Raw genomic sequence first — 7,128 nt, 5'->3', positions numbered from 1 at the left:
GAGAGGCGTTTCAAAGATGGCCGCCGAGTGAAATAAAGGGACTTTGCTTTTAATCAACTAATGCAAGAAGTCAGTTCCTCTCAAATTCAGATATTTGTCCTTGCAGTCCTAATTTCATATTTCATCAAATGAACTATAAATATGTTCCACAAAGTGTCCACAAATTATTATTGTATGTAATATTGTATGTTTTTTATTTTGTAATGAATTTATATATCTACAATATTTGAGGGACAAGTTTGCTTGTCTGTCTTTAAATAATCCACTTGTTTTGATATATATATATATATATATATATATATATATATATATATATATATATATATATATATATATATCAAAATATATATATATTACTGTTTTTTGTAATTGTAATGCAATACATTGTAATTCATACATTTTTAGTGTATGAAAAAGTGACCAAATGCTAATGAGGTGTTTACAGTAAATTCTTGCTATATTCTATGACCATAACTATCATAATAAAATAAATAAATAAATAAATATATATATATATATATATATATATATATATATATATATATATATATATATATATATATATATATAAAAACTAACAAAGTACCTTTTCTTTTTCCCCCCTACATTTTCACACACAACCATCTCTACAGTTTACAGAGATTGGACCGAAAAATAAAATACACAGTGAGCAGCAGTTCTGTGAGGAAAAAACAATAAAAAATGCCTTTGTGGTGCCAGCATCAGAGGAGAATGGACAGACTGGTTCAAGCTGATAAGTCTGCAGAAGAGCATCTCTGAACACACAACACATTGAACCTTGAATCAGATGGACTACAACAGCAGAAAACACACCGTTGCCACTCGTGTCAGCAAAGAACAGGAAACTGAGGCTACAATTCAAACTGACTCACCAAGATTGGACAATAGAAGATTGGAAAAACATTGCCTGGTCTGATGAGTCTCGATATCTGCTGCTACATTCAGGTGGTATAGGGTCAGAATTTGGCGTAAACAACATGACATCATGGATCCATCCTGCCTTAAATCAACGGTTCAGGCTGCTGCTGCCAACGGCACTAACAAGGCAATAAAGTAGCCAGTGGTGAGTGTATATGAATGTCAAAATAAAGTGAACCTATAGCACTATTTAAGCATTATACAAAGTTATAATGCTCTTAAATATCTGGTAAATACTATCATATTGTTAATGTCTCTTAAAATACTTTTTTATTTATATATATACAGTACAGTCCAAAAGTTTGGAACCACTAAGATTTTTAATGTTTTTAAAAGAAGTTTCGTCTGCTCACCAAGGCTACATTTATTTAATTAAAAATACAGTAAAAAACAGTAATATTGTGAAATATTATTACAATTTAAAATAAGTGTGTACTCTTAAAATATATTTGACAAAGTAATTTATTCCTGTGTCAAGGCTGAATTTTCAGCATCGTTACTCCAGTCTTCAGTGTCACATGATCCTTGTTATCAGTGCTGTGCCAAGGTCACCATGCTCCAAACAATAAAAATTACAATTAAAAAGAGCTAGAGAGTCAGAAAATAAGCAACACTGAGAAAATCAGAAAAACATGAAAAAGTCGTGCAAAGAGACTTTGTGGACAGGTGGGGACGTAGAATTTAAACGGACCACAACGAAATGAAATCACTCTTTATCTTTTGCACAACCAAGGGAGTAAAGTGGGAAGAATAATGAATAATGATGTCACTGTTCTTCTGTCTTGTTACAAAACACTAATGCTATAGTTCACCCCCAATTTTTTTTTTAAACCTTAGAACAACAAATGGATAATTTTTGAAGAACAGTTTTACAGTTTTCATGTATTTACAATAAATGGGGACTGGAGCTTTTGAACTTCAAAAAGGACACCATAAAAATCATATGACAGAAATATATGTTTGGAACAAAATGAGGGAGAGCAAATAAAAATTTACATGTTCAGGTGAACTATTCCTTTAAGGTCAAATTCAAGTCAATGATGAACTAAAATGGTCATATTTAAATGTAACAGGATCAAAGCGCCAACCCAAAGCACCTGTTATAAAACAGAAACTTGACTTTTTCAACTTATCTTTTTCATTTTTTCCATGGCCCATGGTCAAGTGGCATGATATGACTCAAGCCCATGTGCCTAAACATTTAACCTCAGCAGACAGAAGGAAATAACGGCTCAAAGATCAAACGAGATCAAAAATGACCTCTACTAATGAATGTTTCTATGGTCAGCTGAGAGACTAACTGTGCCAGATTATGGGTCGATGGAAGGAGCTCTGAAAACATTTATAAGTCATAAAATAAAGTCATAAAGTGAAGCCATAGTGAAGTTTCCTTTTTGATGGTGTAAAGGTCAATAGTTTATTCATTTGGCAATGTAAACTTGCATGGATTTTTAAGGACCATCATTTGCTGATGAATTCAGCTTTTACTGGCCTGCTACAGAATAATGGGACAGCTGGCTTTTAATTACATGCTATAATACACACAGACACACATGTGCACACATGCATGCACATGCAAAAACACACGTATAGAGGTAGCCAAATGTTAAAGAATTTGACAACAAAATGTCACAAATTTAATTCTAATGTTAGGATGTCCCGTGCACCGTGTATTGAATTGACCTTGAATTATCTTGTGCCCTTGAGTGAAGCACATAATAAAGGTCACCTCAGGGGGAGTGTGCAAGTGTACTGTAAGTATGTATAGATAAAAAGTGAATGCCAAATGATAAGAGGGAGAAATAGAAGAAGTGGGCAAAGACGGTTTATGGACCATACTACAAGGAGCTTCAAGCTGAGAGAAACCCAGAAACAAGCTACTACACTAGTACATGAAAAATTAAGAGATTAATAAAATATGTATCTGTTTCATGGTTACTTTGTGACATTTTTTTTTAAAAATAAAAAATGTTTCTTATCATACTTTTCTTTAATATAATACTTAGATTTTGCAATAGCAAATTTTTATTATATATTTTATTCAATTTAATTATAGTCTTTTTTTTTTGCTTTATTTATTTAGTTGAACATTTTTATTCAATTGTGCAGCACACGTGTTCACTAGACAGCCTATCCAGTTATACTACTACTACATTTCTACATTTTTAGAGATTTATACCATAAAAAAAGTTTGGGGTCAGTAAGATATTTTTAATACTTATTCAGCAAGGATGCATTCAGCTGATCAAAGTGACGGTAAAGACATTTATAATGTTACAAAAATTTATATATTTCAAACAATTTCTGTTCTTTTGAACTATCTATTCATCAAAGAATCCTGGGAAAAAAAATGTATCATTGTTTCCACAAAAATATGAAGCAGCACAACTGTTTTCAACACTGATAATAATAAGAAATGTTTCTTGAGCAGCAAATCAGCATATTATGATTTCTGAAGGGTCATGTGACACTGAAGACTGGCGTAACGATGCTGAAAATTCAGTGTTACATCACAGGAATTAATGAAATTTTCTTTTAAATTGTAATAATATTTCATGATTTTACTGTATTTTTTGATCAATTAAATGCCGCCTTGGTACACAGCAAAATCCCCAGAGTTAAATCAACTCTGCTCAGATTACATCCCTCTCTATATAGTGTTATATATAGTGTTATAGTGTTATAAAGTAACACTGAAGCAGAGTGAAAGTTAATGAGATAATTAAGTGATTGAGCATTAGTGATGAACACCTGCTATTAACAAGCATAATCACTGAAAAGAAACACAATAACTACAAAGGACTTCCAGCCACAGCCTTAGATGAAATCAACTGAAGATAAAAGACATTAAATCTCTCAAGATCTGATTAAACAACTCCACAAACAGCATGATCTCATTAACTTTAACTCTGCTTCAGTGTTATTTTAGCTCTATGTAGAGTGGGACCATATGTTCTCTGAGCAGAGTTGATTTAACTCTGGGGATTTTGCATAAGAGACTTCTTTCAAAAAACATTAAAAAAAACTTTTGAATGGTACTGTATGTTATGTTCTGTATTGTTGCTTGACTTCTGTATGATTATGCACACAGTCTTAATTCTCCCTCCCTCTATTTTTTCATCCACTCCTCTGATCTGTGAGACTGAGCCGTCTGGCCTGAAAGGGTCGACTGCATGTCAGGCTCAAGCCAGCTGTCCAACACAGAACGAGTGCACTGCCATGTGCTTTCTACCGCAGTCAGTCATCTGTCCTATTACCAAATCTTCTGTACTGTACAGTATCCTTTTACTCATCCCATCATGCTCCCAAAAGCCAAAGGTTAGTCTTGCTCCAGTTTTTGTGGTATCCTGTTGTCAGTTCTGGTGCTTTGGATACCTGTAAAAATTTGAATAATTTCAATTTACATATTTCACAAATGATTTTTAAAATAGAGGATAATTTTGGTCCTTAAATCTGCTTACAATCACGTCAATCTTTAGGGCACAGCTCATTGGTTCCTGCTGTATCTTCAAATACTTGGTCAGCATTTGCTGTTGTTGTTGCAGTTGCAATGCACTTTCAGAAACCCTCCACCTTCACCAGGTCCATCTGTTTAGATCTGCTACGGGTAATTCATGTATGCTATTTTGTAGAGCAGAAGGGACATTTTCTTCAGATTAGATCTCAACAATGTCTCAAACTGTGCTCAGATTTGCCAAGACAAAGTCTGCAATTCGAAAAATCTAAATTTCTCATTAAATTCTCAAATGATCTGAGTGATATGCTAACCACATTCATTTATTAGCTCTAAACTCTTATTGTCCAGTATGTCAGTTATTGGTAATATGTCAGTAACTAGTTGGTACTTAACTGAAACATACTGTAAGCAATGCACTTGTAAACAATAAAATGTTAATTTGGCTGCTTCAATGAATGTCTGTGGCAATGAAACTGTACAAAATAAAAGACTAGTACATAAAAGTCCTTCCTCTTACCCTACTGTAAATGACAGCATTTATCTTCTCTTCCATCGTGCAATAAATCCAGGAATTTACAATGACCTAAAAATGTGGCTATCCAAATATAAAACACACCATTAAACTGAATCTGTCCACATGCATTAACATCATGGCCCTGCCAATGAACTCCGACCCCGTCTGCATTAAGAGTTACTGAAGTCAATAACGGGGTCATGTTTAGTTGAGGTGATGAAGAGCTAAAAAAAAAAAACAGTTGTGCGTGTAAAAAAGGAAGATTAAACTGATCTCATTCTCCCAATATTTGTGCTCTTCTTTCTAGAACTTTCCACTCCTGCACAACTGCACTAGTGAGATTTCCATCACCCACATCCGAAAACCCTCAAGCAAGTAACCGTTTCCCAACCAAGGAAAGACATTTCAGCTCATGGTTGTGTGGGTGAGGGAGTGGGGCAAAGAAAAAAAAAAAAAAAAAAATACTCCTCTGCTCAACTCAACGTGTTTTAGTGTTACGTAATTCTACCATCTGGAACTAGAGTTGATGTGTCCATTGTGTTATGGATTTTTTTTTTTTTTTTTTTTTAGAAAATCATGAAGTGTTTGAACTTGAACTATCATTGACATAATGCATATTGGAACAGGTGACCCATTATAATTATTTTAGCTCAGTAGTTAACAGGGGATTACTCACTAATGTGTAATGTTGTCTGATGGTCATGAGTCAGTATTAAGAGCTTTACGGAATTCAATATACCACTTTCTCAAAGTAATTTATTAAACCAAGCTGCATGTATCTATACAGTGAATTAGCAATATATTTGACAAATGTTTTATTAATATTAACCAGTCATATGAACCTAAACTAAATAAAGCCCTATTTAATGCATTACACCACAGTGCTTGTACTGTAGGCTATGTACCACTCATCCAGGACAAATGATGTTTTAGCGGTAATACGGGGACATCTACTGGCACATAGCTAAACTTTATGGGTAGTTCTCAAACAACATGCACAGTATATGAAGCTGTTTCAACATCAAGGTTTATACATTGAAATGTATATGAATGTATAAGGAAAGTGTATTTTTATGTGTTGTAACTGGTCACCATTTTATTTAAAAAGTCCGAAAGTGTGACAAATGATTATTTAAATTAGTATGTATAATATAATTTATGAACTAGTAGAGTCATACTGCAGGTGACTCTACTAGTTCATAAAAAGAGCTGACATGCCACATCAATTCCCAATTTAAGAAGACTGATTTTCAATGAGTAAATGTTTTGACTTGGCTTTAATGAGCTTATAAAGGATTAGTGATTAAGTTAGCTTTAGCGAGCTCATTTATTACATTCACCCAGCTAACAGGGGACATTCACAGAACTTACATTTACCCAGCTAACGTTCTGGAAAAGTTCTCTCAACGTTATGAAAAACGTTTTCTAGTAGGCTAATGTTAATAAAACGTTCATTCAAAGTTACCTGGTCTTTAATAATGTTCTCAAAACGTTTAGCGCTTAGCACATATTAGCCTATACATTGTTCATGAACTTCTTTCTTTCTTTCTTTCTGAAACATTTTAGTTTTTCTGATGTTTTTTGAATGTTACTACTTTGAATGTTCAAAAATAGGCTAACATTCCCATAATATTGTTTGAAAAATGAAATTTCCCTTAATGTTCATATAACCAATACGGAAGAGGATTAGGGCCAAGCAATAATAAAAAAATAAAACCATCTCGAGATTAAAGTTGTTAAATTTCGAGAAAAAAACTCGTTAAATTTCGAGAAAAAAGTCGAAATAAAATGTTGAGAATAAACTCATTAAATTACGAGAAAGATTTGTTAAATTTCGAGAAAAAAGTCTAGATAAAATGTTGAGAATAAAGTCATTAAATTACGATAAAAAATTCTTTAAATTACGAGAACAAATTTGTTAAATTATGAGAAAAAAGTCGTTAAATTATGAGAACAATTTCGTAATTTAACGAATTTGTTCTCGAAATTTAAAATTTTTTTTCTCGAAATTTAACGATTTTATTTTCAACATTTTATTTCGACTATTTTCTGGAAATTTAACGAGTTTTTTCTCTAAATTTAACAACTTTAATCTCGAGATGGTTTTATTTTTTTATTATTGCTTGGCCCTAATCCTCTTCCGTAAGAATAAACTCAGTAAATTACAAGAAAAAAAACTCATAAAATTAATAATAAGAATAAGAATAAGAATAAACTC

At 32.6% G+C, this 7,128-nt stretch overlaps 1 long non-coding RNA gene across 1 annotated transcript in view; it reads right to left on the bottom strand.

Moving 5' to 3' along the window:
* Window positions 1-639: 639 nt before the first annotated feature.
* The window catches only part of LOC137012946 (uncharacterized), a 54,019-nt gene continuing 47,530 nt past the window's right edge, over window positions 640-7,128 (bottom strand). The window contains exons 2-3 of the long non-coding RNA XR_010893635.1: window positions 4,401-4,560; window positions 640-4,314 (exon numbers count right to left, since the gene is read on the bottom strand). This is a non-coding gene — a long non-coding RNA (uncharacterized lncRNA). The remainder of the gene's footprint in view (window positions 4,315-4,400; window positions 4,561-7,128) is intronic.

This window comes from Chanodichthys erythropterus, chromosome 22 (genome assembly GCF_024489055.1).
Source record: "Chanodichthys erythropterus isolate Z2021 chromosome 22, ASM2448905v1, whole genome shotgun sequence".
In the NCBI taxonomy this organism is placed as follows: Eukaryota; Metazoa; Chordata; class Actinopteri; order Cypriniformes; family Xenocyprididae; genus Chanodichthys; species Chanodichthys erythropterus.
Note: the sequence above shows the minus strand (reverse complement) of the source record. Positions and strands in the feature narration are given on the sequence as shown.